A 14071-nucleotide genomic window follows, 5' to 3' on the forward strand; every position below is an offset into this window, starting at 1 on the left:
CACTGCAGCTAGAGGAGGATGAGAGAGAAACTGCAGCTAGAGGAGGATGAGAGAGAGACACTGCAGCTAGAGGAGGATGAGAGACACTGCAGCTAGAGGATGAGAGAGAAACTGCAGCTAGAGGATGAGAGAGAAACTGCAGCTAGAGGAGGATGAGAGAGAGACACTGCAGATAGAGGAGCATGAGAGAGAGACACTGCAGCTAGAGGAGGATGAGAGAGACTGCAGCTAGAGGAGGATGAGAGACACTGCAGCTAGAGGAGGATGAGAGAGAGACACTGCAGCTAGAGAAGGATGAGAGAGAGACACTGCAGCTGGAGGAGGATGAGAGAGAGACACTGCAGCTAGAGGAGAATGAGAGAGAGACACTGCAGCTACAGTATGAGAAACACTGCAGCTAGAGGATGAGAGAGAGAGACTGCAGGTAGAGGAGGATGAGAGAGAGAGACTGCAGCTAGAGGAGGATGAGTGAGAGACACTGCAGTTAGAGGAGGATGAGAGAGACACTGCAGCTAGAGGAGGATGAGAGAGAGACACTGCAGCTAGAGGAGGATGAGAGAGAGACACTGCAGCTAGAGGATGAGAGAGACACTGCAGCTGGAGGAGGATGAGAGAGAGACACTGCAGCTGGAGGAGGATGAGAGAGACACTGCAGCTAGAGGAGGATGAGAGAGAGACACTGCAGCTAGAGGAGGATGAGAGAGAGACACTGCAGCTGGAGGAGGATGAGAGAGAGATACTGCAGCTAGAGGAGGATGAGAGAGACACTGCAGCTGGAGGAGGATGAGAGAGACACTGCAGCTAGAGGAGGATGAGAGAGAGACACTGCAGCTAGAGGAGGATGAAAGAGAGACACTGCAGCTAGAGGAGGATGAGAGAGAGACACTGCAGCTAGAGAAAGATGAGAGAGAGACACTGCAGCTGGAGGAGGATGAGAGAGAGACACTGCAGCTAGAGGAAAATGAGAGAGAGACACTGCAGCTACAGTATGAGAAACACTGCAGCTACAGGATGAGAGAGAGAGACTGCAGGTAGAGGAGGATGAGAGAGAGAGACTGCAGGTAGAGGAGGATGAGTGAGAGACACTGCAGCTAGAGGAGGATGAGAGAGACACTGCAGTAGAGGAGGATGAGAGAGAGACACTGCAGCTAGAGGAGGATGAGAGAGACACTGCAGTAGAGGAGGATGAGAGAGAGACACTGCAGCTAGAGGAGGATGAGAGAGAGACACTGCAGGTAGAGGAGGATGAGAGAGAGACACTGCAGCTAGAGGATGAGAGAGACACTGCAGCTGGAGGAGGATGAGAGAGAGACACTGCAGCTAGAGGAGGATGAGAGAGAGACACTGCAGATAGACGAGGATGAGAGAGAGACACTGCAGTAGAGGAGGATGAGAGAGAGACACTGCAGTAGAGGAGGATGAGAGAGAGACACTGCAGCTAGAGGAGGATGAGAGAGAGACACTGCAGCTATAGGAGGGCGAGAGAGAGACACTGCAGCAAGAGGAGGATGAGAGACACTGCAGGTAGAGGAGGATGAGAGAGAAACTGCAGCTAGAGGAGGATGAGAGAGACACTGCAGCTAGAGGAGGATGAGAGAGAAACTGCAGCTAGAGGAGGATGAGCGAGAAACTGGAGCTAGAGGAGGATGAGCGAGAAACTGCAGCTAGAGGAGGATGAGAGAGACTGCAGGTAGAGGAGGATGAGAGAGACTGCAGCTAGAGGAGGATGAGAGAGAGACACAGCAGGTAGAGGAGGATGAGAGAGAGACACTGCAGCTAGAGGAGGATGAGAAACACTGCAGCTAGAGGAGGATGAGAAACACTGCAGCTAGAGGATGAGAGAGAAGCTGCAGCTAGAGGAGGATGAGAGAGAAGCTGCAGCTAGAGGAGGATGAGAGAGAAGCTGCAGCTAGAGGAGGATGAGAGAGAAACTGCAGCTGTAGGATGTGAGATAAACTGCAGCTAGAGGATGAAAGAGAAACTGCAGCTAGAGGAGGATGAAAGAGACTGTAGCTAGAGGAGGATGAGAGAGAGACACTGCAGCTAGAGGAGGATGAGAGAGAGACACTGCAGCTAGAGGAGCATGAGAGAGAGACAGTGCAGCTAGATTAGCATGAGAGAGAGACACTGCAGCTAGATTAGCATGAGAGAGAGACACTGCAGCTAGAGAAGGATGAGAGAGAGACACTGCAGCTAGAGGAGGATCAGAGAGAGACACTGCAGCTAGAGGAGGATGAGAGAGAGACACTGCAGCTAGAGGAGGATGAGAGAGACTGCAGCTAGAGGAGGATGAGAGAGAGACACTGCAGCTAGAGGAGGATGAGAGAGAACTGCAGCTAGAGGAGGATGAGAGAGAGACACTGCAGCTAGAGGAGGATGAGAGAGAGACACTGCAGCTAGAGGAGGATGAGAGAGAGACACTGCAGCTAGAGGAGGATGAGAGAGACACTGCAGCTAGAGGAGGATGAGAGAGAGACACTGCAGCTAGAGGAGGATGAGAGACACTGCAGCTAGAGGAGGATGAGAGACACTGCAGCTAGAGGATGAGAGAGAAACTGCAGCTAGAGGATGAGAGAGAAACTGCAGCTAGAGGAGGATGAGAGAGAAACTGCAGCTAGAGGAGGATGAGAGAGACTGCAGCTAGAGGAGGATGAGAGAGACACTGCAGCTAGAGGAGGATGAGAGAGACTGCAGCTAGAGGAGGATGAGAGACACTGCAGCTAGAGGAGGATGAGAGAGAGACACTGCAGCTAGAGGAGGATGAGAGAGAGACACTGCAGCTAGAGGAGGATGAGAGAGACTGCAGCTAGAGGAGGATGAGAGAGACTGCAGCTAGAGGAGGATGAGAGAGAGACACTGCAGCTAGAGGAGCATGAGAGAGACACTGCAGCTAGAGGAGATGAGAGAGAGACACTGCAGCTAGAGGAGGATGAGAGAGAGACACTGCAGCTAGAGGAGGATGAGAGAGAGACACTGCAGCTAGAGGAGGATGAGAGAGAGACACTGCAGCTAGAGGAGGATGAGAGAGAACTGCAGCTAGAGGAGGATGAGAGAGACACTGCAGCTAGAGGAGGATGAGAGAGACACTGCCGCTAGAGGAGGATGAGAGAGAGACACTGCAGCTAGAGGAGGATGAGAGAGAGACACTGCAGCTAGAGGAGGATGAGAGAGAGACACTGCAGCTAGAGGAGGATGAGAGAGACACTGCAGCTAGAGGAGGATGAGAGAGAGACACTGCAGCTAGAGGAGGATGAGAGAGACACTGCAGCTAGAGGAGGATGAGAGAGAGACACTGCAGCTAGAGGAGGATGAGAGAGAGACACTGCAGCTAGAGGAGGATGAGAGAGAGACACTGCAGCTAGAGGAGGATGAGAGAGAGACACTGCAGCTAGAGGAGGATGAGAGAGAGACACTGCAGCTAGAGGAGGATGAGAGAGAGACACTGCAGCTAGAGGAGGATGAGAGAGAGACACTGCAGCTAGAGGAGGATGAGAGAGAGACACTGCAGCTAGAGGAGGATGAGAGAGAGACACTGCAGCTAGAGGAGGATGAGAGAGACACTGCAGCTAGAGGAGGATGAGAGAGAAACTGCAGCTAGAGGATGAGAGAGAGAACTGCAGCTAGAGGAGGATGAGAGAGAACTGCAGCTAGAGGAGGATGAGAGAGAACTGCAGCTAAAGGAGGATGAGAGACACTGCAGCTAGAGGAGGATGAGAGAGAGACACTGCAGCTAGAGGAGGATGAGAGAGAGACACTGCAGCTAGAGGAGGATGAGAGAGAGACACTGCAGCTAGAGGAGGATGAGAGAGACACTGCAGCTAGAGGAGGATGAGAGAGAGACACTGCAGATAGAGGAGGATGAGAGAGAACTGCAGCTAGAGGAGTGAGAGAGACACTGCAGCTAGAGGACGATGAAAGAGAGAAACTGCAGCTAGAGGACGATGAAAGAGACTGCAGCTAGAGGAGGATGAGAGAGAGACACTGCAGCTAGAGGAGGATGAGAGAGAGACACTGCAGCTAGAGGAGGATGAGAGAGAGACACTGCAGCTAGAGGAGCATGAGAGAGAGACACTGCAGCTAGAGGAGCATGAGAGAGAGACACTGCAGCTAGAGAAGGATGAGAGAGAGACACTGCAGGTAAAGGAGGATGAGAGACACTGCAGCTAGAGGAGGATGAGAGAGAGACACTGCAGCTAGAGGAGGATGAGAGAGAGACACTGCAGCTAGAGGAGGATGAGAGAGAGACACTGCAGCTAGAGGAGGATGAGAGAGAAACTGCAGCTAGAGGAGGATGAGAGAGACTACAGCTAGAGGAGGATGAGAGAGACTGCAGCTAGAGGAGGATGAGAGAGAGACACTGCAGCTAGAGGAGGATAAGAGAGAGATACTGCAGCTAGAGGAGGATGAGAGAGAGACACTGCAGCCAGAGGAGGATGAGAGAGAAACTGCAGCTAGAGGATGAGAGAGTAACTGCAGCTAGAGGATGAGAGAGAAACTGCAGCTAGAGGAGGATGAGAGACACTGCAGCTAGAGGAGGATGAGAGAGAGACACTGCAGATAGAGGAGATGAGAGAGAGACACTGCAGCTAGAGGAGGATGAGAGAGAGACACTGCAGCTAGAGGAGGATGAGAGAGAGACACTGCAGCTAGAGGAGGATGAGAGAGAGACACTGCAGCTAGAGGAGGATGAGAGAGAGACACTGCAGCTAGAGGAGGATGAGAGAGAGACACTGCAGCTAGAGGAGGATGAGAGAGAGACACTGCAGCTAGAGGAGGATGAGAGAGAGACACTGCAGCTAGAGGAGGATGAGAGAGAGACACTGCAGCTAGAGGAGGATGAGAGAGAGACACTGCAGCTAGAGGAGGATGAGAGAGAGACACTGCAGCTAGAGGAGGATGAGAGAGAGACACTGCAGCTAGAGGAGGATGAGAGAGACACTGCAGCTAGAGGAGGATGAGAGAGAGACACTGCAGCTAGAGGAGGATGAGAGAGAGACACTGCAGCTAGAGGAGGATGAGAGAGACACTGCAGCTAGAGGAGGATGAGAGAGAGACACTGCAGCTAGAGGAGGATGAGAGAGAGACACTGCAGCTAGAGGAGATGAGAGAGAGACACTGCAGCTAGAGGAGGATGAGAGAGAGACACTGCAGGTAGAGGAGCATCAGAGAGAGACACTGCAGCTAGAGGAACATCAGAGAGAGTCTGCAGCTAGGGGAGGATGAGAGAGAGACACTGCAGCTAGAGGAGGATGAGAGAGAGACACTGAAGCTAGAGGAGGATGAGAGACAGACACTGCAGCTAGAGGAGCATCAGAAAGAGATACTGCAGGTAGAAGTGCCTGAGAGAGAGACACTGCAGCTAGAGGATCCTGAGAGAGACACACTGCAGCTACAGGAGCCTGTGTGTGCATCCTGCTACCTGTCCTTTCACATGAGTGAGTATCAGTACACTTCTCACCTCAGTCTGCCTAACCCCCTGTTTTGAGTACAATTACTCAGACTGCCAGCTCGAGAGCTTTGGGTTGTCTTTTAAAAAGCCTCTCTTCCACGGGTGCTGTAGACTGGAAAGCCCACAGTGAGTATCAAGGAAACTGGCAACAAGTGCCAGAGTGAAACTAGAGAGCCTGGCAGGACTGACCGCAGGCTGGTCTGCAGCAGCTCAGCAGCCATTGCTACACTCAGAACACACATAGAGTTAAGTACATGTATGCAGTATCCCCTGGGTACCTGCCAGCGTGGCCTGCACCTGTTGTCTTTCTGAAGTAAGGAAATGGCACAAAACCTTCAGTTTTAGCCCTGCAGAAGGCTATGAATCACATAGTCTTTGCTGACATCCTGCAGAGCCACTTCAGGCAGCCATTCAATCCCCCCAAACACTAGACTTGACTCATCTCTGAACCCTGCTAGCTCCAGACACAGGAATGTTTACGTCTTGCAGTACCTAGAGCAGGGGTACATTTTTTCATCCATGCTTCTCCATGACTTTCACTAACGCATCCTTCTCAAAGGCACTAATTAGCTGTTGCAAAGCAGCAGCACAGGATGTCACATTGTCAGGGCAGTTTTCACAAGCATTTCATTCATCTTTGTTAAGCAAAACTACCACTGAGAAACGCAGGCTTTGGTAAAGTGGTGCACTCAAGCAGACAGACCAACTACTTGAAGGCACCATCCTCACTCTACAAGCAATGAAAAAGCCTCATGAGAAATCCCAGCTTCAGAGCAGCAGTGCTATGTTCTCTGCAGTGCAGGTGCCCAATGGCACGACAGGTTTGTTGAATCTCATCCATAGAGCTCAGCACAGCTCATGCCTCTGCAGGATACACCCAAACTGTGCTTCTGGTGTCTGCCATGGAAGAGGATGTCTTAGAAGAGCGAAAGAAAGTTAACAGTAAAAGCCTACACCACAATTTTGCTATGCTGTGAAAACAGTGCTCCTTCACCTGCACTTTTAAACCCATTTCAGCACACAACCCCTTCCCACCTGCACCAGGAAGCAACTGTGTGAATGTTGGAGCATCCCAGAGGGACTCCGGAGAATCTGAGAGGCCAAAGACTGTGGCTGACACAGCTGCAAACTCAGGGCTGTCCTCCTCCTCCTCAGCTAGCTGCTGTGACTCCTTACCTGCTAGGTCTCCATACAAACCATGCCATGGGACAAATCACTCATCCAGTACTGCCAGCAGCATCAGAAGCAGCCAGAAACAACCCAGCTCTTGCCAAACCACACCAAGAACGCCAGCAGTGGCCAAATCATACCTTGCACTCTTGTCAGCTTAGGACTCCAGCGTTCAAAGGAGTCCCTTTGGCAGCACCAGGCCCTGTCTATGAGCTATGGATCCAGCGCCTTGGATTCCCTCCCCCTGCCCCATTCCCTTGGGTGGGAAGGAATCTCTTCTAGAGAAAAGGAAGCACACACCACTCCTGTCCCTAAGCCTCTGCAGGGAAGCCATTGCCATGTTTTCACATAAATCTTTCAGACCTTCATTTCATGGCTGAGATTAAGCAAAACTGTTGGTAGGTCAGAGGCACTGAAAGCTCAAACTAAGCTAAAACTTCCTTTAATGTGTGAATTGGATGTGTCACATAAGAAAGCCTAAATGATTAAAGCCTGTTGCAGCTTTACAAGAACACAACCACCATCACGGGTAACTTCAGCTCACTGCACTGTTCCCACAGCAAAGGTTCTCCTTCCTCAGTAGGAATATGGGCAGCTAACACTGCATTTTAGTGCAACGAGCCACATTGTCTTTAAGTACTGCTTTCTTTACAGCACAGGTACCACCTGAGACTGAATCACAAACAACATGGCAAAAACTCAGTTGAGGATGTCTTAGAGCTGTAAGTGAAGACCAAAGTTGTGGTGCTCCTCCACTTCACTGAATCAGGGTCATTAAGGTTGGTAGAGATCTAAGATAATTGATTGAGCCCAACCACCAAGCCAACACCACCAGGGCCTGAAATGCCATTTCTACATGATCTTTAAATGCCTCCAGAGATGGTGACTCCACCAACTCCCCAAGCAGCCTGTTCCTCTTTAAACCCCCAAGCAGAATATAACCCCCCTACAGAAGAACTTCAGAAGTGGACCTATGACAAAACACAGGTTTTGTGTATCTGCTATCACAGAATCATAGAATTGTTAGGGTTGGAAGGGACCTCAAAGCTTGTCCAGTTCCAACACCCCTGCCATGGGCAGGGACATCTCACACTGGATCAGGTTGCTCAGAGCCATATCCAGCCTGGCCTTGAAAACCTCCAGGGCTGAGGCTTCCACCACCTCCCTGGGCAACCTGTGCCAGTCTCTCACCACCCTCATGGGGAAGAATTTCTTCCTAACATCCAATCTGAATCTCCCCATTTCTAGTTTTGTCCCACCCCACCCAGTCCTATCATTACCTGACACCCTAAAAAGTCCCTCCCCAGCTTTCTTGTAGCCCCCTTCAGACACTGGAAGGCCACAAGAAGATCTCTTTGAAGCCTTCTCCTCTGCAGACTGCACAACCCCAACTCTCTCAGTCTGTCCTCAGAGCAGAGCAGCTCCAGCCCTCTGCTTGTCCTCGTGGCCCTGCACCTTCCAGCACCTCCAGATCCTTCTTGTAATAAGGGGCTCCAGAACCGGATGCAGTACTCCAGATGGAGTCTCACCAGAGACCTTAAATTACTTCAGGTAAAAGTGAAGTCTAAACAAATAATTGTCTGTAACGTTTGTATATCCCAACAGGCACAAGCTGCTAACCAAAGAACAAAACAAACCTTTTTTTTTTTTTTAATGGAAAAATATCTGTTTCTTGCATTTTTGAATGGTATTAAAAATTCCTGTTCCATGCATTAGCTCTACAAGGCACAGCTCCGCCAGCACGTCTCTGACCGGAGGGCAGAGGTCCCGAAGGACGCAGGCACAATCCCGATTTACGGCACAGTAGTCACCAAATCTGCCGTTCCCGCGCAGTTCGGTCTCCGCAAGGTCGGCAGCTGCCTGCCTGGCTGCACAGACCGGTCACCGGCTCAAGCCACCGGCGCCTGCTATCCAGCGGCCGCAGCCTGCGCGCCGCACTGTGCCGTGTAACGGAGCCGAGCCTCCGGCGTGGGAGCAGAGGGAGTCTTCTACCCTCGCTGCACGAAACATTCAACACGTACAAGACCGGCTGTCGCCGCCGGCCTTTCTCCCAGGGCACCGGGGCAAGAGAAAGGCAGGGAGCGAAGGCAGCCCCTCGGCACTGCAGCGTCCAGCCAGCCCCGGCCCGGGACCGGAGCCGGCACACGCCGGCACCTTCCCCAGAGGCAGCCCTCGTGGGCACCTCTGGGAGCTGCTCCGCCACCGATCTTCGAGTTGGCTGCACGGGCCACGGCCACCCGTGCCCGTGGGGAACAGGCAGGAGCAGGGCCCGGCAGGCTCCCCCGGCCAGCACCGCGGAAAAGTTACACCGGGCAGACGCCATCGAAGGCTTCCCCGAGCGGGCCGGGGCCGGCGGGTGCCGGGGGAGCCACAACGGGTGTCACTTCACCCCTCACCGTCCCACCCGCGTTAGCCGCCCCCGCCGCTCCGAGCCTGGCGCACCGTGCCTGTCCCCTGCCCCGGCCCCTCTGGCGGAACCGCCAACGAAGGGACGATCAGTCCCCGGGTTCCGCCAGACTCGGACAGCACAGGAAGGGGGAGAGGAAGGCGACTCCGCCCCAGCCGGCCCCTCCGCCATGTTGTTGAAAGGAACCGATGGGGTTCCGCAGCCCCCCGCCGCTCTCCTTCCACCTGCCCCAGGCGCCACCTCACCCGCTCGCTCCCCTACGCCTCCTCTGCCCCGGACGCGCGCTCACTCACCGGCCGCCCTGGGGAAGAGCAGCGCGGCCGCCAGCAGACGCAGCAGGGCCCAGGGCCGCCGAGCGGCCGTCGCCGCCGCCATGGTCCGGTCCCGACGCCGCGGAGCCAGGGGGCGCGCGCGCGCCCGCCGCCAGGATTCCGCCTGGCGACCCCAGCTCGCGCCACCGCCCCGCCCCGCCCGCGCCTGCCGCTGACGGGACTGGGGCAGCGGCGCCGCCTGATTGGCCGCAGGCTGTACGGCCTCCCGCCCCCCTCAGCCGGGGGGCACAACAACAACGGCGGGGGCGGGGCCGGGGCCGGGCAGGGCCGGGCCAGGCTGGGCCAGGCTGGGCCGGGCGGCGATTGGCACTGGCGGCGGCTGGGGCGGGCACGATTGGGGTAGGCGGTGGCTGCGGCGGGTGGTGGTGCGGGCGGAGCGGAGCGGGGCGGGGCCCAACCCGGCCTGCGCTCCTCGCCTTCCGGACTCGCTGGCCGCGAGGTTCGGGGTCTGTGCAGGGGAGGGAGGTGCGGGAGGAGCTGAGCGGCGCTCAGATTGTCTCTGGAGCGGAGGCCGAGGATAGCCGAGAAATTGCTGCTTCTCGGGCAGCGTGCGGATGGGAGATGGGCCGGGAGAAGGCGCGGAGCCGTTCGACTTCTCAGTGGGGTGTCGGAGGGGCAGCACAAACCCTGGCGGCCTGTTCCCTGCTGACAGACCGGCTGCCGAACGTGCCGCAGGCTCGGGAAAGAAGGATTCAGAGTCTCAGCATGGTGGGGCTTGGAGGGACCTCCGGAGGTCATCTGGTCCACCCCCTGATGACGCAGGATCGCCCAGATCGGGCAACTAAGGATCGCAGTGTCCAGGCGGGTTTGGGGTCTCTCCAGAGTAAGAGATTCCGGGCTTTGCTCTGCTCTCTCCTGCCTTGTTCAGTGCTCACGATTAGTACAGCCTGCTCAGTGATCTTCGTCATCTACACGAGCAAAGCCCACGGCCAGAATCCGTTTCATGCTCCCAGATCAGTAAGTGGCCTCTGATGCGGGACCTCAACAACAGCTGCAAGCCCTGCTGCTGCCTCTCTTTTGCTGACATCTGCCTGTATTTTATTCCACAGAAGCCAAAGCAAAGAGCTGAATACCAAGGAAGAAGTATCTCTTACTTTGCAGGGCTTGCCTTTGACCTGTTGTGCTCTCTGGGGTGGCTTCATAATAACAAAGCAGAGGGGAGAATGCAGGACGTGCAGCACAGGGGTGTTTGTGTCTGGTCGAACTGACGGGTCAGGTTTAACTGGTGGCACTGCATGGTGATCTGCACCACACTGTTTATAACCTGCTCTAAAATGCATCTCTTTCTATGGAGGCTTTCTTTGACAAGGGGATGGATCAGGGGCAGGATCCAGATGCTTTGGGCACCATTCTGTTGTCATGAACATGAGATCACCCTTTCTCTTGGTCACGCCAGGCCTTACTCACTGCAGCGTTTGTAACATGAACCTGGGGTTTTCCAGACAGCCTTGCCCTTGGTGAGCAATACTGGTTTGTTCTCTGGACATGGCTTTCCTGTGAACAGAATGAAGAAGTGTTGTGAAAGGGAAACCACCATAAACCATTCGAGTATCAAATGCAGTGGCATTTGAACACTGCTACCAAGCCCCACAGAGGCATAGTTGGGTCTCAGCAGGTTAACTTTGCCACGTGGGGACTTGTTTATGCTTCTGAGTTGGCTTGAGTGGGAGAGTGACATCTGTGACTGGGCACTGCTGAAGCAATGCAAGGCATTGGTAAATTGCCCCTTGAAGTAGTGAAGTAGGCGGCTTGTTACCACATTAATCCTCTGTATTTTACTTGGGGCTGAAACAAGTTTAGGCCTCTCTAGCATGGAAACTAGGACTAAGTTCCAAGGCAGCTGTGATTTTGGATGGCAAAGTTGCTGCGCTGCTTCTTACTGTGACGTGCCTTTAATCAAAATAGGTTTATAAGTAGCAGCTCAACTCTTGTCACTGTCACTGTTTACTGTTGAGTGCTTCAGCTCAGTACAACGTACAGAGAGGTAGTCCCTTAAAAATGAACAGAAAGTCTTTTGAGCAGGGCACCAAGGCTTGTCTAAACTTCTGCACTCTCTCCATATAGTGATGTTTCTGTGCAGAGTCAGAGCTTTTCAAAAGCAGACCTGGGAGCTGTTAGCCTTTAACCTCTTATCCTAGTGGGAATAATCTCTTTTAATCTCCTCTGTATTTACGGTGGATCAAATTGTTCCTTTTGAAGTGCATCCAAGTTTCAAAAAAAAATGGAAGTTTTCAGCCTAAGCCTTCCTGTGGAACATGGAAAGCTCTCATTTCCTTCATTCAGACTGCTGCACTGGTTTCCACTGCAGGTACTCTCTTCAGCCTTGCTCTGGTGTTCATTTTGGTGATTCATTTACTTTACACACAGTTCCATACCTGAATAAGCAAATCTTCATCCTCAGGAGCACCTGACCTTTGTGTTGGAGTCATGCTGGAAAGAAGTACTCTACTTAGACGGGGAAAGGCAATTTGTTTTTAAGTGCTGTGCTGTTTTTTTTTTCTCTGCCATGTTCTTGTTGAATAATACTGTGGCTCTTCAGCTGCGCCAGGGAGTATACAGAGCCTCTGGTTAAAATGACAAAAAGTGTTCCTGCAAAGCAAAACCTCATCTCTCTGGCAGGTCTCTCCTGCCATTCTATGGCACCAGTCAGCACCACAGCAGTGGTAGATGGTGCAGGGCTCTGCTCTCTCTTCAGTTCCTCTAGCCTGCAGATTCATCTTAGAGGTGGGAAGCAAGTGCAGTACAGATGGTGCAGGGCTCTGCTCTCTCTTCAGTTCCTCTAGCCTGCAGATTCATCTTAGAGGTGGGAAGCAACCATTCAGAGTTCCTTCACATCTCGTTGATGGTGCCTAACCCTGGCAGGTGCTGCTATGCAGTTGAGGACACAGAGGAGGGTTAGCCTTGTGAAAGGTTCAGCAGAGATGGGGATGTATTTCTGCTGGACTCAAACTAGTGTTCAGCATTCCCTAAAAACTGCTTTTCTCCCCCCAGTTTTCTCTGCACCCCCTTCTGTGTGAGCCCCGTCCTGTAACTGCAATTCTAGGCAAAGGAATAGGCAGCTGCTGGCTCAGGCGTGGAAGAGAAGAGAAACGGTGATGGCTGGGGGTAACTGGCTGCAGGCACCAATCCTGCTCTCCATTCCTTGGCTGAGCTGAGAATCTGCCAGCAGCTGAAGGTAAGCGGTTTCTGTTGGAAGCACATAAATGCACTTTATTGTGTCCCTTGAACCTTCTGTGACTGCCACACACAGATACCCTTTCCAGCTGTGTGAGCTGAAGGCATTTGTCATTTCAAGGGAGTGCTCAGCATCTTAGGGAAATGGGATGTAAAGGAAGGCAAGGAATTGCTCTGCATACATTTCAAATGTTGTGTGAACGGGGGTTGCCTCTTTACCTTGTTGTAATGATGCAGTCATGGCTTTTCCAAGAGAAGAGGAAGATCTGATTCAGCTGAGGCTGGGAAGTGAGCTGGCTGTCACAATACTATGTAGTTACAGCAGTTCAGTACTGCAAGTGAGATTTGCCTTTCTTTGGAAGATTGCTTTAATAATTAACATATTTAAGAATACTTTAATACTCTGACTGCCAACAAATGAACACAGACTCCAGACTAAATCCTAAAAAATGGTAATATGGAGTTTGAATTCCATGGTTACTGCTGGCAAAGGAGAAGTCCTGATGCCCTTTGAAGTATGCAGCTGATAACGGCAAAGCCTTCAGCTCTGACTGTGATGCTGTTTGTGAAGGATGTGGTCACTTGGTGGCTGTTCCTTTCATTGCTGTTGTACTAACAGTTCTGTAGTTCTGTGAGTGCCAGAGGGGTGGATTCACAGCACAGGAAAGACACACAGAACCTGATGGGCTAACAAGGTCTAGAACCTGTTTTCAAGGAACTGCAGCAGACATCTCTCAGAGCAGCCTGCCCCAAGAGGAAGTAACTCCCTCAGCCAGGGAATGCAATCAAGGCAGGTTGGATCGTTGGTTTGCCTGCATTTACTTTGCACACTTTTACCAGTAACAGGATGTTTGCTGTTCACACTGCTCAGCTTTCCTGGTAACAATAGCACCAAAATAAGGATGAGATTTCTTCTGAGTGAAACTCCTCCTGCCTAAACCCCTGTGCCTAGAATCTGCAAAGAAAAAACCTGAAGGTGTGGAAGCTGCTAAACTGATGTGTGAGCACCAAGCTGTGATCTCTACAAGCTCACAGGAGCTGGGTGCTCAGATCCCATTGAAGCTCAGAGGTGAGCACCCATTGTTCTCACAGCTTTCTGGAAGATTCCAGCCCTGTGAGGTGCATCAGCCTGAATCAGTTCCTCAGGGGTGGGAGGTGTATATACACATGTGAAGAGTCCATGCAAGTGAAAAGCAGAGAGCATGCAGCTTGCTGAGCCATGCTGCTTGTGAGCCAGGCTGCTGGATCTTCCTCACAGGCCACACCTGACCTGTGCCCTAGGGAAGAGGAGGGGCTGAGAGCTCACTGTTGGCAAGATTTGAACCATGTGGGCTTCAGGTGGAAAGGAGGGCTTGCAGTCAGCCACATGTGCTGTGCCACCTGCCTGGAGTGAGGTTTGTGCCAGGGACCTCTTCTTTGCCTGTTTTTCTCCTGAAATGAGCAATTGCAAGCAATAAAATATTTACATGATTAGAAATGGGATTTCAGTGTCAGCTTTTTCTGTGGTAAAACAGAACACTCCTGTGTGCCACATGTGAG

This window comes from Indicator indicator, chromosome 6 (assembly GCF_027791375.1).
Source record: "Indicator indicator isolate 239-I01 chromosome 6, UM_Iind_1.1, whole genome shotgun sequence".
NCBI lineage: Eukaryota > Metazoa > Chordata > Aves > Piciformes > Indicatoridae > Indicator > Indicator indicator.